We start from the raw sequence: 27534 nt of genomic DNA, 5'->3' as shown, positions 1-27534 counted from the left end.
TTCTTCAAAAAAGCCTTTACTGATTTTCCTGTTTCTACTCCCTTGCCCTTCCTTCCCTCTTATTCACTACTCACCAGACAGTCATCCTTTTAAAACATAAATCAGATCATGCTACTCCCTGTTTATAACTTCTTAGTGGCTTTTCGTCTCATGTAGAAAACAGTTCAAATACCTAAGCATGGTTGACAAGGCTCTCATGATCCAGCCCCTCGCTTTTCCACAACCTGCTGTTCTATCACTCCCCTTCACTCACTCAGCCCCTTACATGGGGCTTCTCCCAGTTCCTCAGACCCACCGATCATGCACTGCCTCAGGGCCTTAGCATTTGTAATTCCTTCTGCCTGACATGCTCTCATCCAAGATACCCACATGGTTGCTCAATAACCATTCTAGGTAGATGAACTACATCCCAGTGTAACACATCCTCTCCACCAGCCATACTCTGTCCTCCTCCATAGCACATTGTTAACTGACTTTGGATATATTTATTACACATGATCTACCTCCTAGATGAAGATGCGATTTCTGTGAGATTCAGACTACTTGGTCTGCTGGTCCACTAATATATCCTCACCGCCTAAAAGAGTACTGGGCACATAGTAGAAGTTCAATAATTATTTGGGAAATGAATGAACTAATGAATCATAAGTAGAAACTATGCTAATGAAGGATACCAGTCAGTAACAGTAATTGGATGCTGCCAGAATACAAAACTCCATAATGAGTATGATGCAAGAATACCCCAGGCTTAAATGATGTGACATTTGAAAATATGAAGGGAATTAAAGCTAATCAAGCCCACCTCTGTCAAGATGTTGGAACCTAGAAATGTCTTATTTATCAATGTTCACATAACCATTAGGAGTGGTTCTAACCTAAATTATTGTTTAGACCTGTAGATCTATATTGTGTAGACCTATATTCCCTGGCCAGAGTTTTGCCTGTCTACACTATACAGTGAGATTTTGTCCTCTATAAAAATAATTCTAATCGGAAAGACCAGGTGTATTAATATGACAATAATTGGGGGACACCTGTGAGTACAACAGTATACAGGGTGACCAGGTGATGAAGAGGAGGAAGGAGAGATGTTCATTGGACACCAGTGAAAGGAGCTTTGTGAGTGCATGTCTGAGAGACAGTCATAGGCAAATGCAAGGGAGAAGGTCTCTCTGTCCCTAAATGCAAACCACAGATCAAGATTCATCCCTCCTACTCCCATAGAAAAGAGAGCTATGGACAGGCACTGAAAAGAGTGTTTCCACCTGGGGCTTTGTGAGACACAGTCCATGTCTATAGAGGGCCTACAGATCAAATAGAGTCAGGAACAAAATCGCCTTCCCATCTCTCACTGGAAGCATGAGAAATAGCACATTAGCCAGGAAAGCTGATTTCTGAGCAGAGCATCCATGGCTGTGGGCATGGTGTGTACCATGACCCAGCCACCTGCAGGAGAGAGACACTAACAAAAGGCCAGGGATAAAGACAGGAGAGGACCCTTCTAGGAATCCATACCAATTGATGGGGGAAGATATGACTGGAGATTAAGGCCAGGTAGTTACATAAGCAGGAAAAAAAGCCAGCCAATTTTACCTATTAAAAATAACATGGGGTGCCTAGGTGGCTCAGTCGGTTGGGCATCCAACTCCTGATTTCAGCTCAGGTCATGATCTCAGGGCTCTGTGACTGAGCCCTTCATTGAACTCCATGCTCAGCATGGAGTCTGCTTGAGAGTCTCTCCCTCTCCCTCTGCTCCTCCCCCCTGCTGACATGCTCTCTCACTCTCTCTCTAAAATTAATAAACAAGTCTTTGGGGAAAAAAAAAATAACATGTTCTCATGGCACCACAAGCTGGCAAGGACTGAGGAAAGATAATAGAATAAAAATAAGTGAATGTGTGCTTTATTTATCCCATAGTTTGCACAATCTCGGGTACACAAGCCTGCAAGCTGAGACTCAGATCCCCAATGCATGCCTGTGCTTGGTCATCAAATGCATTGCACACGGGCAGCCATTCGTTTGTATGTTTCATGTAGCCTAATACTCAAAACTGTTTTTGGAAAGAATGAACAAATAATTTATTTCTTGCTTGAAAAGTTAATTCATTTATATTAATATTTTGTTTATTACCTCTAAGTTGACTAGATTATTAAATTAGCCATTATTTGGTAGCCAGAATTTTGCTGCACAAACAGAATACAAATTGATGTATCTATTCTGAGACAACACAGTTAAAAAAAAATCACTGAAGGTAAAAAGAGGGAAATGGGGCATCCATTGGCTTCAGCTTTGCTTGTGAGCCCTGACTCTTTCTATGTTCAATAGCACACAGGATGATTAGGGAAGAAGATGTCATGGCTTCCCCTAGGAAATCTGTACCCTAGTAACTCATGGGGGATCCTCTGTGTTGGCCCCTTTCCCTGGTAAGCTGAGAAACCTAACTAGCTCTCCCACGACTGTCAGTCAGTTGGCATTCATGTCATAAAATTCTATCTGAGTCTGTCACCAAGACATCTTTTATCTAGGTCCTCTTTTTGGTGATGGGGTCTCAAGTTGTAGTTCTCTGGAATGAAAAAAAAAAAAAAAAGAAGGTAAAAAATAAAATAAAGGGGAAATGGCTCCGAAGAAACAACTTCTCTTTCTTAAAAAAACTCATGGGCCAAAGATTCCCCTGGCATGGTCCATGGGTTCCCATATATGCCTCTAACTGGAATTTGACTTTGTAAGTTCCCTCAGGATGAGCCCACCAGGTAGCACAGAGCCTCAGGTGAGTGATGGTGTGGGCTCAGTGCAAAGAGTGTAAAACCTGCAATCAGAAGATGGAAGCTTACTTCCAACTCTACCATGTGATAGCTGGGTGGCCTGGGGAAAGTCCCTTCACATCTCTGAGCCTCAGCTCCTTGAGTGTGGATGACAAGTATTTCCTGAGTACTTCCCAGGACTCATTTGAGGATCAAATGAAAATAGAGGTGAAACTCTAAGCTTGGGGCCCAGCAAAGCCAGGTATGATACTGGTTACCATTAAAATGAGCGCCTCTTGGTTTTTCCATAACTAAAAGCTAAGGCCTAAGACCGACACCAGGCTGTATACTGAATTCTGTTTTACACCAAATCACGTTAGCGAGCCAAGTCCTTCTGTTTTAAAATTCTATCTTCCACTGTTTGCATATTTAAATGGAAATTCATTTGGATGGCAGCACGCTTGCAGCGAGACAGCAGCAACTAAATAAAGGAAGGATCTGCAATGGACGAGGCCTCGATACGGATGAGAACGCGGAACACCTGCAGGGACACCAGCCTGAGAGCGATCAGAGCTGATGGTCCTCTGGCTCCAGCACATCACCCTCTGGGCCGGGCGCTCCCCCTCCCGCTGAAGAAAGCACCCTGCGCAATTAAGCACCTAATGTGTTTGTAGGGAGCAGGGAGGAGTCGGCTGTGTTTGCATGTTTAACGTCTCCCTTTTCTGTCCTGCTTTTCTTCTGCTGTCAGCCAGGGGAAAACCCTCATGGCTGCCCTACATTTGGAGAGGACAGACCCTAGAAGTTCAGAATTTGAGTCCCCACATCCACTCTCACCCAACAAAAGCAGCTGCGTTCACAAAGGTAGCTAAAGACTCTTAATTTTTTCTGTGAAAAGAGCTGAGGGGCCATGTCAGGATGCTTGCCCCCATCTTTTCTTGGGGCACCTTGCGCTCTGCTAGAGGCCAAGCCCTCCCATTTGTGCTTGTGGATGGCAGGGCTACCTTTCCCTCTTCCCAGCTCACAGAGACAGTTCTCTGGCAGGTATCACGGTAAGGTCTGGTCGAGGCTTCCTATGCATCAGTATCCAGCCTGTTGTTCAAGGACCAACTCCCCTAATGCATCTTCCAGGGGCAGCAGGCATTGTCACTCTGCAGTTAGAAGACTGCTGACCAGCTCTGTGATTGTGGGTTCATCACATTAGATGAATCCAGTGCTATTCAGCTCATAGAGCAGTTCTGAGTATTAAACGCAGTAGTTCAAACCCAGGGCTGAGACGAGGTCTGTCACCTTGTCAACTACGAACCTCGGAGAGTCTCCCCTGGCCGCTCCACCACCCTCGACTACTCTTCCCCAAATTGCCATGGGACCCTTGTTGCATATCTGCACCATTTGCGAGCTATTTATATTACTTACTATTTCAGGAGTGCCTGCCTCTGAGAGCAGGAATTAGGTCCACACATACTTCTCTACCATGCGTGGCACTTAGTGTTTTGCCAAGCATAGGGTAGATATTTAACGAATGATTGATTTGTTAACCCAAGTCTGTTTTGCTTCCTGAACAATGCAAGAGCCCAGCACACCCATCCGTGCTTATCGGGAACTACTTCACGGCTTGTGCAGAGGGAAAGCCACCCTTTCTTTGGCTTATATTTCAGTGTACTGTATGCATTCATTCATCCTCTCCCTAAGCATGTCTCGCATGCCCACCACATGCCAGGAATCTAGGACGTGGTATGAGGGCCCAAGCAGCCGAGGCTTCTAGCTTCAGTGGGCTTTAGTCATTGATCTGCTTGAAGTATTCGCTCCTTTGAAAAAGAAAATATTGATGACTCAAAGTACAGAGAGATCTCCATAACCTGAAAAGCTTGATGGTGTGTACATGCACCTTACTATGCTTACCTGTCCTCCCGCTAGAAGAAGAGCCAAGGAGTTAGACGCTTTGCTCCACCTGTGTGGTTCATTTCCTCACCTATACAGAAAGCAGCCGTGGGAAGAAACCACCTCATTTCTAAAAACACTTATGTTCTATTTTAAGTGTTAATTTTTCATGCCCCCCTCTTTTTTTTAAGATTTTATTTATTTGACAGAGAGTTAGAGAGCACAAGTAGGCAGAGTGGCAGGCAGAGGGAGAGGGAGAAGTAGACTCCCTGCTGAGTAGGAAGCCCGATGTGGGGCTTGATCCCAGGACCCTGAGATCATGAGATGAGCCAAAGGCAGACTCTCAATCAACTGAGCCACCGAGGCACCTCAATTCTTTATGTCTTTTCAAAAGGATATGGAGGGGTGGGTGCCTGGGTGGCTTAGTTGGGTCAAGGTCCAACTTTTGATTTCTGCTCAGGTCATGATCTCAGGGTCCTCGGATCAAGCTCTACATCAGGTTCCACACATAGCACTGAGTCAGCTTGTCTCTCTCCCTCTGCTCCTCCCCTCCCCTGCCACTCTGTTGGCATACTCTCTCTCCCAAATAAATAAACTAATTAAATTTTTTTAAAAATGCATGTGGAGGAGCACCTGGATGGCTCAGTCAGTTGAGCACCCAACTCTTGATTTCAGTTCAGGTCATAATCTCAGGGTTGTGAGATTGAGCACCACATCAGGCTCTTCCCTGGGTGTGGAGACTGCTTGGCATTCTCATTCCTCCACCTCTATCATACCCCAACTCATGCATTTTCCCTCTCTCCCTGTCCCTCAAAAAAAAAAAAAAAAGGCAAAGCATGTGGCTATCTTAGAGTCCGAGCTGCAGATGTGGTTGGTCACCCCGATAAGGTCCTCCCCTGGTGAGCTATAGGGATTCTCCGATGTAGGGGGAGTGACTTTCTTGTTCCATTCCTATAACTTGTAGCGGAAGGAGCCGGAGTTTCCAGGACTCAGTCTTGACCAAAGGCACAGAGGACAACACAGTTGCTTCTTGGGATTCATAGAAATTAGTCCTATGGAGACTTCTCAGAAAAGAGTGAGACGTGCAGTGGGATGGGGGGGGGGGGAGGAAAAGAGGAAGAGGAGAAGAAGAAAGAGGGAAAGGAAAGGAAAGGAAAGGAGAGGAGTCAGGCAAGAGGGCTTCACTTACTTTTTTTTTTCCCCTCCACTTGCTTTTTTTGTGTATGATACACATACAGCCAAGTTCACAGAACGTAGTCTCAGTGAAGTGTCACCAACTAAACACACCCACATAGCCAGTGCTCAGGCTAAGGAAGGAAGAGAACACAACACCCCACCCCTGACTCCCCAAACCCTTTGCTGTCCCAACTTCCTTTCCCACAGGTTCCTCCCCAGCCCATCAGCCCATCTCCTAGCACCTTAAGTCTGGGCGCCTGCTTTTGGACCTCCATGCTGGGATCCTCCAGAATGTCCTCCCTATGGCTGGCCTCTTCTGTCCTACATTGTGCTGTGGGATTTATTTGTACCAGCACCTGAATTTGTGGTTGCCCTGCTCAGTTCTGTGTAGTACTCCACTGTGTGGATGTGATAATTATTATATCGCAGAGGAGAAATGTTCACACTTCAAACACGTGTAGAGAATAATAGAAAGACATCTAATTGTGCTGAGGTATTTATACTTCTTCGAGGAATTCTTTGTGACAATTACCCATCACTACAGTGCTAACAGTTAGCACTACTACAAAATGGGTATGAATTATGAATCATTATAACGGCTAATGCTTGCCTGTTCGGTAAAGAGCTCTATTTTGTTACCAAAATGAGTAGGGAAATGTGTGAAAAACATATTAGTCATCGAACCCCAGTTATCGGACACTTGGCCATTCGTCCGAAAGGTGGCAGTTTGCAGTGCCCAGACGCCGGCAAGTGTTCGTCAGTAAGCAACAGTCTTTAAAATGCTGGTTTTGAATCTTCTTAGGCGTAGAGTGACAGCAAACACGGGAAAAAAAAAGAAAATGAGGTGATGCGCAGAGGGAGAAGACAGCCGCGAATCGGGAGACACCTTTACACTCACTTAAATGATCAGGACAGAATCAGAGACTCAGCCGAAGGGCAAAGGTGCCTCGCCAAGCTACAATTATTCCCCACCTGTGACCTATGAATCGCCTTCTTCCATGGCCCAGCTCTCCTGGTGGAAGCAATTTTCATCCTCTGCTTCTTAGTTCGCTGAGAAAGCATAAATAAATAAATAAGGAGCCCAGCTCTCCTTCCCCAAATTGCTTCCCCCACCTGCCTCTTCCCAGGGAAACCACCTTGTGAATTACAGCTGCTGGGGCCAAGGCTCTGAGGAATCTGGGCTTATCTCCTCCCCTGCACCCAGTGATAAGATAATGAGATGCAAGGCTCCGGTGTGTTTGACAAGCTGGTGGCTCCAGCAGGCGAGTTGAGAGGCTCAGGGGCTGGGATTGGAGATTAATTAATGCTAAAAGACACAGTTTGATGTGGCAATGAAATTTCGATTATAATAATCTCTAATTATCTTGTACCACGAGCGCCCTGACTCTCCCAGGTGTTTCTTCGTGGTTGGAAATTGCTATTTGTGCATGAAATAAAGCAGACTATGTTTTGGGGGGGAGGGGAGAGAGGGATGTAAGTGGGAGTGAGAAGAAAATATACAGTGCCCTGTTTGGAAGCAAGGGAGTGTCTGGAGTACCCCTTTGGGGAACGTCCAACATTTGAGCAAAGTGAACTTGGCTTGGTTTTATTAGAAGTGTAACTGAGGGGGGACCCAGGTAGCTCAGTCAATTAAGCATCCAACTCTTGGTTTTGCTCAGGTCATGATCTCAGGATCATAGGATCAAGCCCTGCATCAGGCTCCATGCTCAGCAGAGTGTCTGCTGAAGCATCTCTTGTTTCCCTCCCCCTGTGCCACTCCCCCCACTAGAATGCTCACTCTCTTTCTCTTTCTAAAACAAATAAATAGAAAGAACTGGAGCAGAGCAGTCAGAAGGGTGGAGGGAGAGGGACAAGCAGACGCCCCTCTGAGAGCAGAGCCCGAGGTGGCACTCAATCCCAGGACCCGGAGATCATGACCTGAGCCAAAATCAAGAGTCTGATGCTCAATCAACTGAGACATCCAGGTGCCCCCCCCCCACAAAAATGTGTAACTGGGGCCAGACAAAAATGTGATGAAGGAGCCAAACTTGTCTCTTGGCAATCCCCTCTTTGCTACACTATGCCACCTCTATGTATATTGGAGACAAAGTCCCCTTGTGGGGCACAAATTAAGTCTCATGTTTCCAGGTACCATCAGAAGTCTTTTTCATAATAAGGATTTCACCCTCGGAAAGGAACACAAGTCCTAATGAGTTAGCGCTTGGACAAAAGGAAATATAACCTCCACAGGGGAGAACAAGAATCCCATATTCCCACTGCAGACAGCTGTTGCCCTAAATCCCCTGAAGCCCAGACATCCATGGCAATAGCCATGTTTGCCAACAATGCAAGCTATTCAAGGCTGTGGAACTTTAATTTGGCTGCCAGATGACTTTCAAAGCTTGGAGAAGTCTTCCAGCCAGGTGAGGGAATTGAAAAATTTCAGGAAATACATGATATGGGCGCAGGAAGAGGAGGGAAAAATCTCTCAACCTCAACACCTGAAATCAGCAAGACATTAAAAGAAATGCATCTAACTTATTCAGGGATGCTCCTCACATGGCCCCGACCACACCTAAGCCGCTCCTCAGGGACCCTTGGTGTCACTGGCCATGCATAAGAAGTACTCTTGGCCACACAAGAGCAGTGTAGACGTGGACAAGTTCCTTAACATTTCTAACTCTGTTCTTTCACTTGCAAAATGTGGGGAATGATAGTTATTAATAGTTCACAGAGAGTACTTTAAGGGTTTGGCATGCAGTAAATGCTCAATAAACATGGTTGTTACCAAGCATATTTTAAGTGTTTGTGGGCCATTTGCCCAAGCACACAGATATTTGAAAAGCTTTTAGGTAGGACCGTGTGTGTGTGTGTGTGTGTGTGTGTTTTTAGAACTAATAGCTCATCAGTTTTATTTGGGGCATGTCTGGTAGCAAAGAGTCAGACACCCAAATGATACGCACGTCTCATCCTCATGCTCAATACCAATTATGCTGCTCTCTAAGGAAATTACTGCCTCTGTCGGAATCTCATTATGTGTCAGGAGTGTTGCTGATCCACGCAGACCAAGTGCTACTACCTGAGTTGAAGCCTGGGGAAGGGTATCTTTCGCTGGAGACATAAAAATAAAAGAGTAGGCTGAAGTATTGTCAAAGTTCGTAAAAATCAAAACATGGCCCAGAGGAACTGCTGTGCCCTGGGTGCAGGGGCAAGCATCCGGCCGGAATGCAGAAGTGGGTACCTAAGAACTAGGGATATGGGACAAAGACAAACAGAGTAAAAGAGAAGGACACAGGTCTTGCAAAGGGCCGGTTGGTGGACTCAGGTTTGGGAGGCATCCTGTGCGTGGTCTGTGAGTGACAGAGTGCCCAGCCAGTCGCTCAGCTCTCTGCTAGGCTCCTGGGTCAGAAGTAGAGAGATCATGAGCTGTGCCCTTGTGAAACTTGTTACTGGGAGCTTTGGGAATTTTTTCTCTTCTTCCTTTAAATGAAGATGACAGAGGTCTTCCCAGGGACTTAATAACGGAATCAATGAAGAGGAAAATCCATGTGGCTGCAAATACATTTAATTTTTTTTTTTTCTTTTTAGCTTTACAACCAGTACAGAATGCCTAAGTCATTTCCTCCAAGGCTCTCAGTCTGATCATTTCTAGTTATGCTGGGGTGGAACCCCTTTTCTACCTAAGCCCGTGGAAGCTCTATCCTTCCCTACCCTCCACCGTCCAGGTTTGTGTGGCTGTCCAGCCCCTGATACATGGACAAGGTTTGCATCCTAACCTAGGGACACCTGCTTAGAGAGAGCAGAGTTCTGAAAACAAGCAGCTCTATGGTGAGGGCATGTGCCAACGCAGATATCCATACATTGAATAATTGGCTGACTGGGGAGAATAGGACACTCTGTTGCCTTTTGCTCACACTTATCTGCTTAAAATTGCTTCTACTGATGGAAGAAAGCAGCTAACTTACAAGAAATACCCTGGAGGATGCATGGATACATGCACACGATTTTGAAATGGGAGTATTTACATTTGGTTGGTTTGGCTGAGCAGAGGATAGAACCTCATTTGTTTTCCATTAGACCCACTATCTGTGTACAAAAATAAAGGATCCAAATTTGTATTTTGCTAAAGGAGGTGTATCAGTTAAGACTAGGTCTAGCTGCAAGTCATAGAAACCTGAAAAATTATGACTTAAATAATATAGAAATCCATTTTGCATTCATAAAATTCTAAAGACAGGCAGCCCAGGGCTGGTTCGATGGCTCTGTAGACCAGCCAGGACCAGTGCTGAGCTGTGCCAGCCAGAGTGTGATGCTTGGCCTCGTGGTCATCAGAGGTCTAGCCATCATGTAATCCACCTTCCAAGTAGAACAAAGAGAATAGGAAAGGTCAAAGAGCATGAACCATCTATATTTGAGGACAATTCTTGGAAGCCTCCACCCAGCCTCTTGCTGGCTAGAACTTAACCGCAGGGCTACATCCAACTGCAAAGGAGTTTGGGTCACATGTTCCACTAAATTCTAGAGGTTTTATGACAGTAATAATATTGGATATTGGGATAGGAAATTAGCAATCTCCACTTTGGATCAGGAGAAATCTATTACACATATTATCCAAAAATCAGATTTTCCCCAAAGGAGATGCTTCTCAAAATACTTTTTTCTCTCTTCCAAGGCTCAACTTAATCTCTCGTGATTCATCTTAACTACGAAGATTTGGGTAAGCCCTTTTAAATTGAATCTAGGTGAAAGCCTTGGAAGTTTTCAGGTTTGCTTGACCCTTCTACATTCTTGGTGTTACCTTTTCCATACTTCACTTGAGTTGAATATAAATCTTTATGTGGTAAGGGTTTGCCAATTCCGATTATTTGTTTCTAAATTATCCTCTCATTCCTTAGCCTTCATTCTCCCTGCATAGACCAAAAAGCCTCGTCACGGAAATGAGATCTATAGTCAGAGAAGAAGTCAAGAGTTGAGGATTCTTAGCATATGATCCAAACATGATCCAATAGACAACTTTAGAAATCTACATTTTCTCTTTGTTATATCCCGCCGGGTTAGATCATGATAATCACCTTCTGCCATGGGATCTCTTGGAGGTTAGTTAGTGATCTGTATTTCAGGTTGAGGCTTTTATTGAATATTTTTTTCTCCATATCTCTGGCACGTTATATGAAATTTTAACTAGAGTTTGTTAAGGATTTAGAATTTTTTTCCTCTAAAAAGCTAATATTTAATGGTATCTTTGTGATATTATTCTTCAGAGCAAGGGAATCAGTTTGGATGAAAAACACGGAAGGTAAAACCATGCTTTCAGAAACCGATAGTTTCCTCCCGTTTTTGTGGTCCTCTGTGTTCCACAGTGGGTAGCCCCCTTCTCAGTATTCCCTAGCAAACTCTGTTCTATTGGTCAGAGTGACATCGAATGGTTGAGGAAGTATAGCATGGTGGTAACTCAGGGATGCATTTGGAAACATATGGGTTTTAGTAGGGCTCTGGCCCCTACTAACAATTTGCTTAGCCTTTCTGATTTGTAGATCTGTCACCACATAACATGTAGTGTGAGGCATTGTGAGAAGTTCATGAGACAGTGTGTAAAGCATGCTTAGCTTACTAATTGTTCAATAAAAGTGTGTGTGTGTGTGTGTGTGTGTGTGTGTGTAATAAATGAACTTACTGCCTAAAGTTCCCAGACAGAGGAAACCACCCAAACCACAGAAAGTACCCAAACTGATAAAATTTTCAATCAGCCTAACTTCTCAATTTTGTTCTATTTCCTGCCTGTGTTATTGTTAGGTATTTTCAAAGCCGGATGGATTTTTAAATCACAATATATTTTGTTCTCTGGAAGTTCCCTCTAATGTGTGTAAAAGAGATTAAAACCATTAAGAGATTGGAGTATTTTTTTTAAACTACATGTTTTCACTATAGACAGTAGCAGTTGACTCACAGCTAAAAAGGCTGTGGAAATAAGCACTGTAATACTATCACTTTCCCCTTAATTAAGTCATTATTTCCCATTGTCATTCACTTTTGTTACTGCAATTTTCATCATTGTTTGGTCCTAATTGTAAATTTAAATGCATTAGAGTCCCACAACCTAAGAGTCGGTTACCTTTTCTCCATTTTGATTGGTTCATGCATTTTTACATGTTTGAGGATGTCTCTTTCATGCCTTTAAAAAGCCACCCAACCGCCATAATATTTGCGGGCACCTTGTATTTCCCTCACATTTTGGCAGACACTGTCGTCATGTCATCTGGCATTGATGTTACCTTGCAGAAGTCTGAGATGAGTTTGTGTTCACTTATTTTTGTCTAGTGACTCTTTTTTCCTCCTAGGTGCCAGGTAATTCTTTATCCCCCATGTTCTATCATGTCATCAGGGTATATTTCAGCAGAGATCGCTTTGAAACAATATTTCAAGGAACACAGAGGGCTCCTGTGATGACACACTCAGTCATTCCTCAGTTTCAGGGCCAGGCTCCTATCTTGCCTACTTTGAATATTTTCTCAGTATATGCATTAGGGCTTTTGGTCCAGGAATGACACTTTTTCTTATGCTTAATTCCCACCATACTCTCTTCCTCAACACTTGGTAAGAATATCTTAAGTCTTTCTTTTATGCCATTAATTGAATTGGCCATCCTGTCCCCTCTTTTGTTATTGACCCCCGATTGATTAGTCCTAGAATCCTCAATTCGGGCCTTAGAGCCATAGTCCTACTTTTTCATCTCAGTCTATTGTTTTTCAATCTTTTGTCTAATTCCTATTTTATTTTGCATTCATGCTCTTGTCATGTCATGGTACGAACCAAAGCACTCCAAGACAATATTCTTAACGCATTTCAAGTTGGAATTCTGTCCAAACAGGATTTTTCATTGACGTTTGCAAGCAAAGTTCCTTTCCTTATTTCTGATTTGTCCTTCTTCCTTTATTCTGTGATGTTTGCGTCTTGTCTCTGTACTTCCTTTCATCTTGCTTATTCTTGGGCAGCATTGTTTAGACCATCTATTTGTTCCGATACTCTCTTCTCACTGCACCCAAAACGTGTTCTGAGAGCCAGAAGTTTGGTGTTTTCCTTCACTTTTACCATAGCCTGAGGGTCCAACAAGGGGAAGAGGTCAAATGAGTCTGTTTGAAGTATGTCTTAATAACTGGGCTCTGATTTATCCTCTCATATTTTGTTAGATGTACCCCAAGGGGGCTTACCCTGAACTTCAGAGCACTTTACTTTGCAACTCTGAAGACTTGGCTTCAGACAGCAGGAAGCCAATCCTCTTTGAGAGGTTATTCTGTTTCCTTATCACCCATGTTACCAATCTCTTCCGACCCATGGACTTCAAACAGAACTTAATATGGTATGCACTGTATTGAAAGAGAGGCCCAGTTTTAAATGATTATTGTGGTTTGATTCAATCCATGAAACTCAAACTTTTCTATACATCTGTTAAGATAGCCCTATCTTCCAAACTTTAAAAAAAAGGGGGGGGGGTCAAGTTTGCTGCATAGTCCTGTCCATGTTTCTACCCAAGGTTTTGAGGTTCTGCTCCCCCTACTCCTTACCCCACCCCCAACCCCCACACAACAGCCATGCCATTGAGAAGAGCAAACAGCTGGACATAAAACCTATTTTGGTCTTCTTAATGAATCTACTTCTATCATGGAGAGCAATTTCAGAATCTTGAAGGGAGGGATTCTGTTCCTTATGGTATGGTATGTTCAGCCAAATGTACATGAGGAGCAGAAAGAGAAAATGAGGTGGCCCAAAGTCATGAATCTCAGAAGCAGCCCACCTCTGTCTCTTCAAGGCTGTGTTGAACCAAAACCCCCTTGTGTGAGCTGTTTTGAATTGCAGAACTGTTTGCAAATGAGCTTGGAGCACACTGGGTAAACCAGGATGGTTGGTAAATTCTATTTCACTTCACCAGTGAGCTGAAAAAGCATTGGATAATATGTTATGAGTTGTAGATCTGTTTGATTGCATTGTTGCAAAGTGGGAATTGTTTTGCAACATAGATTCTTAATCACTGAGGCATCTATGATTGAATGCATCGAAAATTGGCTGGAATTGAAAGTTAACTATACTGCAGACGGCTTATTCTGGTGTATAATTGAAAATAAATTCTAATAACTCTTCTCGAAAGAGCTGCTCAGAGAAAATTTCAAGCCCCCCGAAAAAAAAAGTGCTTTCTCAAAAAGACTCTTCCTCTGCATAATGAAGTAATGAAAACAAAGCCTAACCTAGTTTTTCTGTGATTTGAATACACTGACCAAAAAAAAAAAAAAAAGTTGATACTAAACATTCTTAAACTTACTTTGTAATATGTTCCCCGAGCCTTTATGCCAGAGAGGTCTTATCGCTTGTCTTTGAAGTCACTCTAGGATCATTTCGCACAAAGAAAGGAGTTAAAAAAAAAAAAAAAAAAAAAAGTATGAGCTTTTGTAATCAACCGGCCTTAAGTTTGAATCTTTGCTCTGGCTTCACTAACTTGGTGACATTGGCAATTCTTTTTTTTTTTTTTTTTTTTCCTGAGCTTCCATTTCTATCTCTATCTCTGCAAAGAGAATTTAATAATATAATCTAATTTTCCTTGCTCTGTATAGTTATTGTAAATATGAGAAATGATATAACTATGTGGACAGTATTTTGTACATCATTGGCACTCAACACATTAGAAATTATATATGGATGTGTGCATATATACATAAAGCCTATGTAGCCATTCATACATTCCTATTTTACTCAAATATTTGCCCAATTCTGCACAACTACAGCCAGGGAACATGTAAGACAATCAGGAGAAAACGCCTAGCCCCACCCGGGAAGAGAAGCTTACCGTTCTGGTCCTGGATTCAGAGAGACTACAGCTATAATCCTGGCCTGAATATTATTAGCCTCTCTAAACCTCAATTTTTTTCATCTGTGAAATTGAAGTAATAACTTTATATATTTTATTAGGTTGTGGTAAATAAAATTACGCAGAGTATCTGTCCTATATAAGTTTTTTTCTGATATGCACTTGTCAGAGCAACTACACTGTCTCTGCTTGGCTCCAGAGCTGACTGGACCAAATATAAATTTCAGAATCATATAGATCTGCCCCCCCCCCCCCTTCCCTTCCATGGGCTGTGTAACCTGGAGCACGTTATTGCCCATCTTGTGTGAAACCCTATATTCTCCTACATCAGACAGAGATGCTAACACCTCACAGTGTAATGAAGAGACTTTAACGAGATCCCATGCATGGTAGGCACCAACCCATGCTTAGTTGTCTCCAGAACCCCTCTCCAATGGTCTTTGGTCTAGTTTTAGGCAGAGTTAGACTTTGACATTGCTCTCTCCGTAGTTTCAGGAGTAGCTAGATAGTTATCTCTGAGGTCAGGTGAGACCCCACCTGCCCATGAAAGCTGGCAATTTTACCTCTGAAGAAATAGTCCACTACTCACCTGTCGGCCTCTGAGTGAAACATCTTTCTCTTTGTCCATGGTGACAGATGCAGGTGTGCCTGTTCAAGCCGTCCCTCGGTCTTCTCCTGGTTAGCTCCAACAGCACTGTTCTCATTCCCTTCTAAAATGAAATCCAGGGGGACCTGGCTGGCTCAGTCAGTACAGCATGTGACTCTTTTTTTTTTTTTTAAATATGTTTATTATGTACTTTACATTGAGCATTTAAGAAAAGAATTACAATGATTTCAAAATACAATTTGATAAATAGCCTTTATAATTACACCCAATCAATATCTAGAATTGTATGTAGACCCTATGCAGCTAACAACTACAGAACAATTTTAATCTCAGGGAAGAGAAACATGCGCGATCACTGAAGTCACTTTGCCAGAGTGGGTTTTTTTTTTTTTTTTTGGTTGTTTTAAAGATTTATTTATTTATTTATTTGACAGAGATCACAAGTAGGCTGAGAGGCAGGCAGAGACAGAGGGAAGCAGCCTCCCTGCGGAGGTTGATCCCCACCCAGGACTGTGGGATCATGACCTGAGCCCAAGGTAGAGGCTTTAAACCACTGAGCTCCCCAGGCGCCCTCCAGAGTGTTTTTTTTTTTTAAAAACATGATTCACATTTGTTTCAAGTACACATACATCCATTGGAAGAGTTAAATTAGACCATTGATGTTAACACCTTAAAACTATGTATGATCTTTGTCACCTTAAAAGAAAATTCCGTTTAGTACAAAGAAATTCAAGAAGAAATTTCAGGACCCTTGATCAGAAGCTTCGGTGTGTGTTGTACTATTCTGGTGTACATAAAGGTTCAAGTAAGACCAACAAAGAATGTTTCCTCTTCCCACTGAAGACACAATCAAAGGAACAGGTGAACCAGCATCCTATAAACTAGTCAGCCATCAGGACGTTACCAATAAAGGACGTTTTATGTGTGTGAGGACATTTAAAAGCCTCTGCCAGTGTTACAAAAACAAAACATTTAGAGTATTACTTATGAGTACAAGCATAATTGGTGTTTTGTCTTCTATAAATAATCATCTTTGAAATGCTCAAAGTGAGTTCCAGCTGTGGCTCTCTCCTGACGTGAGAAGAGGTGGGTTCACACGGGATGATCTACTGATTCACCTTCTCAAAGTATTCTTTGGAAGCAGTTGGATGTGGCTTGATCATAGGAGAATCCGGGGTCCAGTTCGCTGGGCAGACTTCTCCATGGCTTTCCACAAACTGGAATGCCTTCACCAGGAGGAGGGTCTCTTCCACACTTCGGCCCACGGGGAGATCGTTGACACTCAAATGCTTGATGATGCCATTGGGGTCAATGATGAAGAGGCCTCTCAGAGCAATTCCGGAGCCTTCCAACAGCATGCCATAGTCTCAGGAAATCTGTTTATTCAGATCTGACAAGAGTGCGATGTTCATGTGGCCCAAGCCGCCATTCTTCCTTGTTGTGTTGACCCAGGCGAGATGGGTAAAGTGGGAATCCACTGAAACTGCAACAACTTCACAGTTCACGTCGTGAAATTCATTGGCTTTGTCGCTAAAAGCAACAATTTCTGTAGGACACACAAAGGTGAAGTCCAAAGGATAGAAGAAAAGCACCAAATATTTTCCCTTAAAGTCATCGAGGGTTAGGTCTTTGAACTCTCCATGGACAAGGGCAGTGCTCTTAAAATAGGGTGCGTGCTGGGTGGCGGCAGGAGCGTGGTATGAGGAACTGGTGCTAAAAGCGAATTTTGCTTGACCAGAACCAGACCACAATACATTCGTCAGGCATGTTCTTCGGGAAGCAGCAGGTCTGAGGCTGCAGAGGCAGAGATGCCCCAAGGAACAGCACTCATATGTCGGGCAATCGAAGCCCCGAGAAATCTTCCCAATGCGGCCGCCATCTTCAGTGCGCGCCAGATTCGCCAGCATGTGATTCTTGATTGTAAGTTCTAGCCCCACATTGGGTGTAGAGATTACTTAAAAATTAAAATAGAAACAAAACAAGCAAACAAACACCAAAGGCCAGAGAGATTGCTACTCCTGAAGCTATTTGTTATTGTTCTTTTTCTCATGGAAGGCCTGAGTCACTTTCCATGGAAAAAAATTGAATTACATTTTAAAAAGCCAAATAGCAGGAGGAAAGACACTCCAGCTGCTCGGGCAGTAATATCAAAGGATAGTGTGTGCAGGTTACGTATGCTTTCAGCCTTCTGCACACAGCTACATCGTATCCCTGCTTCCCAAACTGGGTGCACGAGCCCCATCTCTATTCTCATGTCCTTGCAGTTGGCCCATCGTCCATGCCATGCTGTTTAGGTTGTCTCTGCTCTTACCATGCCAGCAACTTTACCTACTACTCATCCTATGTCTCCTGCTGGAGAAGAAAGCCTGGCCCCAAATCAAGGCTGTCTAGCTGCAAATAGATAACTGGCTTCTTCTGACTTTAATTAAGGGTGAGTCTTACCTGCCCCTAATCCTGTCCTCTGCTCACCTCTGCCACCACCTAACCCCTTTCTAGTTCTAGTGCCCAAGTCAAAAGAACATTGTCCTTAGGTAGCTACTCTGCATAAAAATTTACCTCCCAGAAGCCAAGCTAGCCTGACGGTGAGCAAGAGAATGTATCTTGCAGAGATGTTATAAGGATGAGCCAACAACGGAAGTTCTTGGAGCAGATATGCTCTCAAAAATTACAGAATGTTCTATTTCTTCCTAGACGTTGATTCCAGTCCCTTCTTGTAGCTCACCTTCACGGTGTACTGATAATCAACAAGTACAGTCACCCTCAATGGTCCTCTGTCCTAAATAGCTACGTCCTACTGGGTCACACTGGCTGCCTGAACCTGGCATCACCTCCACAGTTTGACCCTATTATCTAAGGAGATCCTTTGATTTTGACAAGCACTTGTTCTCATGCAGTATAAACGCTTCTGGGAGGAAGAGTATAGATGTATTGGTTTGTGGAAATTACCAATTACAGGAAAGTTGTGCCCTTATTAATAAGGTTAGGAGTGTTATCATCATAGGAGAATCAGATGGGAGTCTATTAAATTTAAAACGCTTAGGAAAACCTTATTCAAAAGTGGGCTTAGAAAAAGATATGAGGGCATGTGTTGTAATGAGCCCTGGGTATTACCTAAGACTGATGAATCACTGAACTCTACCTCTGAAACTAATAATACATTATATGTTAATTAATTGAATTTAAATAAAATAAAATTTAAATAAAGATATGATAATGCTCTATTAATGATAAGTAAATCAAATAAAGAAGACTGTACTCTAGAATTTCTCTGGCTAATAGGCATAGGCTGGCGGCTTCAAGTCCTATCTGTTATGATCGCACTTGTATCTCCTTTTGAAAGACTTGAAGGCCATACTATGTGTTTAGAAAAAGTAGATGCTACTTCTACGTTCTTCCACTACGTGGTTGGAGGATCTTGAACATTCTCTTTGGTAGTAGTTTTATTATCTCTAGATTTACTATCTCTAGAATCTCTAGAATGTTAAAATAAATAAATAAATAAATAAATATACACATATACATATATGCATATATACATTTGTATATATACACACATATACATATATATGTATGTATATGTGTGTATATGTATATATATGTATATGTGTGTATATATGTATATATATGTATATGTGTGTATATATACACAAAAATATTTTCAAATGGCATGCAGGGAGAAATATATACATACATATATATATTTCTCCCTGCATGCCATTTGAAAACATTTTTTAAAGTTAAAATACAGAAAATTTAACAACAGTAATAGCTCAGCCTCCTGAAGTACTTACAGGCACTCTTCTGAAAACTTTTACATGAATTAACTCAATCTTTGCAGGAACCTTAAAAGGGTGCTTATTATTATTATGCTTATTTGACAAATGAGACACTGAGACACAGAGAGGCTGATTAACTTGCCTACGGCCACACAGCTCATGAATGAAAGCTGGGGTTTAAGTTAGGCCATCTGAGCCCATGCTGGTCCCCTTCTCTCATATGGCTTCCTTAACCAATTTAAGAAGGTGGGAGTCACAGCAGTACATGAAGAAGTATTCTAGAATGTTAAGATATTTGTTAGCATGGAGATAATTGCAGTCATATCATTTGGAATGCAAAATAATAAGGTTGGGTTTTTTTTCTTTTTCTTTTTCTTTTTCTTTTTTTTTTTCTTTCCCTCTTTCCTGGCTTGGGGCATTTCCTGAGAAGTTGCTGACTGCCCCTTCTTTTCATTGCTGATAGCATTTACTTTCCAAGGAAAAAATCACTATTTATCAAGTAGAATTTGGTAATTAAAAAGAAAAGCTACTTTCAATAAAGTCTTAGAAGTCCAAAAAAAGGACATGTGCTACTTTTCACCTCAACCGCAGACATCCTACTTAGTAGGATCCTACTAGTCACAAGACCTATTTTACTATTAAGCCAAGAGGTGGAAGAGTCTCTCTCCACAAACGTTGCCCCTCTCCTGCCATGCAAAGGCCTATTCAGGCACCTCGCTGGAGAGGTTGACAGCTCTTCAGTAGGGGGAGGGGTGGCCAATTCCCCTTCCCTTTTCAGTGAGCCTGGGAAAAATGGGAGCATCCCTCCCAGGAGAGGGTAGAAGCAGCGATTCTCCAATTCTGATGATGTCTTTTTGTTTCCTGTTTATTTTTTGCTTATTCCGCACCTTCCTTGCACTTGAGAAGAATATAGACTTCAAAGGGCCTCCTTACACCTGAAAAGACTATGAAACAACGTGGAAAAAGATAAGACTTCCACATGCTGGAAGGATTAACATACACAACTTAATTTTGTGATTAGAGACAAAGACTAAAAACAAAAACAGGCTCAGGAAAGTTTTAGATACATATAACTTGAAATAGATTATCAAGAGAGAATGTGCAGTATTTGGCTCAACCTGGTGCTTTGAAAGTAGAGCTCAGAGAGGATAATCACCCTTCCAAATAGCGGCTCCCTCGCAGGCTCTCATAAGCCATATTTGGCTATTGCCTGAACCACGGGGTTGACCTAATTTGCCAATTCTTGTCTTATTAAATGAGGCTGACTCTACCTCCACTGCTTTGGAAAAAAAAAAAGCATAAAATATGAATCCAGAGGCCAGACCGTAGGACCTCACACTCCACAGGAGACTTCAATTAAGTGCAGTGGGGACTCCTAAACCAGGGGCCCAGGTGAGCTCGGTATGGAAAATAGTGATGAAGGTTTCTCATGCTTGTAGATGCCCTTGCCCACCCTCTCCAAAACTACTGTACCAGGATCTCCCAGGAGGGATTTAGAGAGCAGTATTGTTTCAAATCTTTACAGGTGATGCCCAGCTGAGGCTGAGAATGACCGTCACATGGATTCTCCTCATTGGTGACCAGAGGCCACTAGTGCCTACCTTGTTTTTTACCTGCCAAGTTATAGTACTAAATGAGTTTCTTGCTTTTTTCCAGATGCTAAAATCAGCACTGTATGTTAGATGTTAATACATATCCTTTTGTATAGACCAGAAATTGGTCTACACAACCCTTGTGCTTATTTGTCACTTGAGGACAATAAATGGATGTCCTCCTCACTGGAAATATCTGTTAATTTCTCTAGTCATACTTACATTCTGTACCCAGACTGACATTATGGTGAGGATAATGATGATGATTTCCCAATTTACTAGACTGAGTAATGAAGTAATAGACATGTCTTGGAAGGGGCATCAGGAGTTGTATTTGATAGTCCACCCCCTGGACAAGGAGTGACCTTGGACAAGTCACTAACCTTATTGAGTCTTATGGGTTTTTTGACTTATAAAAAGAAGGGAGTTAGACCAGCTTGTTGGTTCTCAAAAGGCATTTCACAGTAGAATCCTTTTTAAACAAAACAGATTAAAGGGATTGTCTCTGGCTGCAGCCAGGGGTTAGATGGTAGAAGCAGAGTCCCAGGACTCTGAGGTCTCTCTGAGACTACCATGAGCCCTCTGGTCTGCTGAGCTCAGAGGGGGCGAGGAGATTTGAATCTTATTGATTGAGGTCAGTCTGAGTGCCTCCAGCCATCAGTCTGTTTACCTTTTCCAATGTCAACCCCTCTTTTTGGGGAGAAAGAACAGCAGAGATGGGAGTCGGTGGTGGTCGTGAGTAGTACCCTGACTGCTGATTTACGGTAATAGGTGACCCCTGAGTTTTGTTTTGTTTTTTTTTTAAAGCTCCCATATTCTAAATTTTAAGAGTTTGCTCCTTAAAGTATCTCTTAAAATTAAGTAGAGAACAATAAGAGAGACCCATCAAAATTCTGGTGATTTTTACCACACAACTGTTGCCTGGCATAAAGTGCAGCCACTCTGGAACAACTGACCGTGCTGAGTAACTGTGATGCTCATTCCAAACAGAGACTGAAGGATGGGAAGTGTTGGGAAGAGAGCCCCAGGCTGAAGGCCCATCAGGAGTCATCAACATATTAGAAAGTCAAAGCACTCCAGAGTTGGCAGAGTGGATAACCTTTCTAGTCACCCTTCTAGAAACTGAAGAGAGAGCCAGATAGTCGCTTGTCAAAAGAATAACAATTTGGGGAAGTGCAAGAACTGACTTTGAAACAGATGAAACAATATAAAACTCCAATAAACTCAGGTATCACTCTGGAATTAATGGAGGACAAATTGGCTCTGCTGTTAACTTAAATACCCATCTGCTCACATCCCTGGAGCCCATAAATTTGTGGGGCTAATTAGTTGTTGCCATCCTGAGAGCAGCAGGGGGCTAACCACATTCCCTGGAGTTTTGTTACACACAAGCCCATTTCCCTGCCTCTTCAGACACCTGAGTTGGAGGGGTAGGGAGAGGAAAGGAGATGGCCCATCCTGGAGTGGTCCAAAGAGTTTGAATGAGAGTGATGGGCGTCCATGTCCTCATCTTGATCTTCCTGAAAGAAAGGTATTGAGAAATTGCCAAGCCTATTTACATTTTCTCCACTCTTATATATTTTTGTCATCAGGTCTACAACAACAGTGCTTTTTCTCATCTATCCAATTAACATCCCGCCCCCTCCCTCGGTCCCCCTCTGCTGCCTAACTTGACTTCTCTAAAAGCGATTCTGTCTATACCAGAAACGTGAAGCCTTAATATAGGCTCTTCAGCATAATCGCTTCTTAATTAAGTCAGGCTATGGCTCTGTTTCCCAGAATCGTTTCCAGAGGGCTTAATTTTACTTCTGCTCAAAATTAATATTTTACATTTTGCTCTTAAAAGAAACAAAAATATATATATATACTGAAAAGGAACCTGAGAAGAGCAGAATAAGAAAACGGTCCAGGGAAAAAGAGAGATCATATTTCAGCTCCCATTACAGAACCTTCAAGCCTCTGTTGCTGTTTTCTGCAAGTAATACTCAATCTGTGACATTCACTTTAGCAAAACAAAGCATGGATCAAGGTAATTAAATGGCACAGCTCAGAGTGAATTAAGGAATGATTCTATCGACAGGAGACACCTGCTGATCTGACACTTTCCACGTGCCTGGTCTATCCTGGCTGTGCTTACCTTGAGCTGGGGGGAGCCTGCTGACTCTTGCAACACAGGGTACCTAGGTGCAACTGTAAGTGGGCACCATTGGAGATCCATGTGTTGTCACAAAGGCAGAAGTCCCAAAAGATGAATGACATTAGTGCCATTGTATCTTCTTCCTCAAGGGCTGGTAAACTACTGCCTTATGTCTTGCCTGGGCACTCCTGGGGGTTTTCACTAATGACTGTGGTACATAGGAACTTGGGGGCACATTCACCCTGAGACTGCAGGGAGCACGATCTTCCCTAAGAAAGTGCTGGACTGCTGGCCCAACCCAACAGTGCTGTCTGTTATCTGTTCTGCCATTCACGGACTCCCTGCTATATTCCAGACTGTGTCCAGCTGCTAGAGCTCCAATGATAAAAAAAAATACAGGCATGGGCACTGTCTTCAAGCCTGTATGTCTGTGGGTCACAGAACATGGGTCAGGCTGAGAGTTCACGTGTACAAACTCACCCTGAGCATGTGCAGGAGAGTTGCATAAAGAACGCCTGGGATCCTCAGAGACCAGGGGTATATCCTGGAGGTATACACTGCCTCAAATGTGTCTGGCTTGGATTTTTTTCAGTATGGTCATAGTCACATAATCACATATGGAAATTTTGTACTTCTATTATTCTGCACTTCTTATCATTAAGACTAACTCTGTGGAAGTTAGGGCTAGGGGAATTGATTCAGAGCCCAAGGAGCTGGAAATGTGGTGCTATGACTCTGGCCCAACGTTTAAGAGGCCAGGTGCAAGCTCCCTGAGAGATTCTTCCTGTTGTCCTCAGCCTTCCCCCTTTTCTGCTTCCCAGCTAAGAGTGGTGCTGTCCAGGGTAGGGAGAGGTGGGGTAAAGGGGTGAATGGAAGTCAAAGATGCTCTAAGAGGGGCAGTTGGGTGGCTCAGTGGGTTAAAGCCTCTACCTTTGGCTCAGGTCATGATCTCAGGGTCTGGGATCGAGCCCCGCATCAGGCTCTCTGCTCAGGGGGGAGCCTGCTTCCTCCTCTCTCTCTGCCTGCCTCTCTGCCTGCTTATGATCTCTGTCTGTCAAATAAATAAATAAATTCTTAAAAAAAATTTAAAAAGAAGATGCTCTAAAAGACCAGATAAGTTGAGTTCTCTCTCTCTCTTTTTTTTTTAAGATTTCATTTATTTATTTGACAGAGAGATAGAGAGAGACCAGAAGTAGGCAGAGCAGCAGGCAGAGGGAGAGGGAGAAGAAGACCCCTGCTGAGCAGGGAGCCCGATGTGGGGGCCGATCCCAGGACCCTGGGATCATGACCTGAGCCAAAGGCAGATGCGTAACTGACTGAGCCTCCCAGGCACCTCGATGAATTGAGTTCTTAACCATTGATCTAACCACACAGAATATGTGCATCCATGGGAACATATGTAATAATATCTGGCCATGGGATCTACGTGACCACCTGAAATTCTGGTTCCAGTAAAACATGATAGAACATTGGGAAATGTCATCCTAGGGCCTGTGACTGATGCTGTGCCAAGGTGTTTCATTTGCATGACTGATTATTAGCCAGATGGCCCCTTCGTCCTACTCTACAAAGTACCAGCAGGAAGGGGTTTCTACTACTTAGCCAGCTTTTGCTGAGGGACTACCCAAATCCATCATTTGCTATGAAAATTTATTGTACAAATACTATATAAGATAACTGTGTAGTACATTCTTTTCATATGTGGATTTTCATCAAAAGAAAAGTCTATTTCTTTTAGGAATGGAATTATTACAAGTGGCTTAGTTTATAGGATTTCTCGATTTCTTTCTGTAAATATTTTATCGGCATGATAGATTTGTCTTAAGAAGATTGAAAGGTACATTTCCCTTTATCCATTTGGCATAAGAAGATAAATGCTTTCCCTGCCCCCCACCCCCGAAAAAGTGTAGGATGGCAATAAACCCATATATGTCCAGATGCTTCATAATGGGATCTGGGACTTCCTCATTTATCCCATCTTGTGCTTTGTTATCAGATGCTGCTTCTGTATTGCACAGGCTTAAAACATTGCCAAACATGGACCCTGCCTAGCCTCACCAGACTCAGGTCTGGGGGTCTCTATGTTCTTATCCATCTGGAAAGGTGCCATGGAGTGAGGCCTTCAAGTCCTTCATTTGTAGTTAGCACCCTTCACCATAATCATGAAGCAAATATAATCATTAGCCATTTAATAGTTAGAAAAATTGAGGTACACAGAAGAAACCATTCATGGTGATAAGGAAGTAGTGAGGTCTAGTTTCAATGAAAAGGTCATGCGCTTGGGAACCCCATCCACCTGCTGCTTCTGTAGGCCCTCCCTCTGGAGAGGAGCCTCCTTTCTCCTCTCAAATGGGGTTCATATTCTCAGCCTTTCTACAAAGCACAAAACCATGTTCAGTCAGAATGTGGTTAGAGAGAGGGTAAAGGCAACAGGCATTCTGGGGCAGGTGTGAGAGAGCATTTCATTTCAATCTCAACATGCACATTCAGACCTTAGTTGCCAAACGGGAAAGGAAATCTGTATATTTCACCAAATTCTGCTCAGTTTTCTCTTCTCTACCGTCAAACCATGACTTATGCTTTTTATAATTTCATCCACTTTTAACACTCATGTCTACCATGGAGCCTTCTTCTAGTGATTTACTTTGGTATTCTTCTAGTTTTTAGGCCTTTAGGTCTACATAGCTGGTTTTATAGGTGTTCTTGAATCTATCTTTCTATCTATGTTCACATATATCTTCTTTCCTCCATTGTATGAGAGCTCCCGTTGGCCCTTGAGAAGTGGCAAATACTGTCTTTGATACCATTCTTCCACTGGTTCTTGGATAGGTCTGGAGATACTGGATTACATGGCGCCCCCAGAATGCATAGAAATTAATGTTGGGGACCAGATCATGACCTCAACACCATTCTATATCATCAGAAATATCCGTGATGCTTGGCTTTTGCAAACAGAAATAGAAAGCTTAGAATCTAACTATGAAGAGAATGAAATCCCAAGACCCATCTTAACTATAAATATACACATACAGAGGTATGTGAGCAAAAGTCTAAAAAAGGTGTACTTGCATGGTCAGCGCAGAGAGGTGAACAAGAGGGGAAGTATGTTTTATGAACAAGCTTCAAGGGCAAGCACACAATTGATTATCTAAGACCGGGGTCAGCAAATTATGGCCCCTGGGTCAAATCTGGCCAAGTGACCTGTTTCTACAATAAAGTGTTAAAGAAACCGCACTCATACTTTTACATATGATCTAGGGCTGCTATCCTATGGCAACAACAGAATCAGGTAGTAAGGCACAAACAACAGGCCCCAAAGCCTAAATATTTACAATGTACCCCTGTTCTCTGCTTCCATTTTTGATACATACAATTTTCTTCTAAACTTCACATGGAAAAATCTCTGAAAGTCCAGCTCCCTCCCTCCTCCATACTTTAACCCATTTTCTTTCCCTGCCATACATACCGATTTGAAAAGATGCCCAGAACTTTAATTTCCACAAGCCCATCATTTCTTCACAATATTCAGTGCCATGGTCTACTTAGGTGCAGATTTTACATAAGGTTCCAGGTTTTTTTTTTTTTTTATTTGTACTTTACCTTTCCAGAGTACATTTTAACATAAATGGTATAGAAATTATTTGTGCATTGTCTCACACTTAGAATCTCTTTGCCAGATCCTGCAATTTGGACAGGAATTTCTGGGGTAGGTGTGATCATCATCAGACAGTTCTTGACACCTCCAACCAGAAATGTATAGTGGGAAATTGAAAAGAAATGAACTCTAGAGGGAATTTCAATCTCAGCTTTTTCAACTTTTGGAGTTTTGTTTCAATTTTAACCTGCTATTCCCAGTATGACATATTTCCTGGTTTTCAGTATTGATTTTTATATTATAGAAGAAATACAAGGATGTGCTCACTGTTTCTGGGTCATGTTCACACCATAATGTGTTCACTAAGGAGTGTGTAAAGCCCTCAGTCCAGAATTAAATGGAGAAAGAAAACGTGAAAGGGAACACAGAACTGGTAAGCTGCCTGGCAGGGCTCCCCAACCTAAGGCTATACATAAAGAGGTTACCCTTCACACCCAAGCAGCACCAGCTGAACACTCTGGGTTAATGCATCTGAAATCTCACACATTTATCAGTGGGATTATATCTCCCACCAACCTTCCTTAGCAAAAGGTCAAGTGGATCATGGAGAAGTGTCCAGAAATAGCAAAGCAAGTCCTTGAGACTCAGAGGCATTTGATCCAGAGAAAATATGAGCCCTGAGCAAAGAAAGAAACTCACAACTTTCTTCAAACTTGAGAGTATCACCAGTAAGAACATTCCTAAGTGCACAGATAGCCCTCAACTGCTATGAAATTGTGCTGGGCATGAACAGTGCATCTCCAACTTTTGACAATGGCATCACAGAGGGCAACCCCACACTGTGAGCTACGATGCAGAATTTTATAGGAAACAGGCCTTTAGAAGAACCCCTTAGTTGCCTAGATAAGAAAGGGTAAGCTATGAAAAACAAATGGAATTGTAAACAATCAGACATCCAAAGAGCTTCCCAGTCTGCTAGGTTTATTTTTTTATATGTGATCTCATTTGATTCTTCCCACATGTCTGAAATCTATAAATCATGTGCATTGAATAAATGAAAAAAAAAAGCCTTAACAGAGTTAAACATTTGCCCAAAGTTTATAGTGTTAATAGTAGAACTGGATAGAAATTCACATCTGACTCTTCACTATATCACGTATAGTTGGTTGTGCCCAGCTCTTTCCATGACCAAAGCT

General features: G+C 42.6%; 1 protein-coding gene and 1 pseudogene across 2 annotated transcripts in view; one reads left to right on the top strand and one right to left on the bottom strand.

Annotated features, from left to right (window-relative positions):
- The window catches only part of NTM (neurotrimin), a 948645-nt gene that overhangs the window by 237302 nt on the left and 683809 nt on the right, over positions 1-27534 (top strand). The gene's annotated exons all lie outside the window — the stretch shown is intronic.
- On the bottom strand, positions 15795-17132 carry LOC101689539 (annotated as a pseudogene).

The sequence above is a fragment of the Mustela putorius genome, unplaced genomic scaffold (assembly GCF_011764305.1).
Source record: "Mustela putorius furo isolate JIRA1106 unplaced genomic scaffold, ASM1176430v1.1 tig00000460_pilon_pilon_pilon, whole genome shotgun sequence".
NCBI classification, from domain to species: domain Eukaryota; kingdom Metazoa; phylum Chordata; class Mammalia; order Carnivora; family Mustelidae; genus Mustela; species Mustela putorius.
The sequence above is the reverse complement of the archived record's forward strand: the minus strand, read 5'-3'. Positions and strand labels throughout refer to the sequence as shown.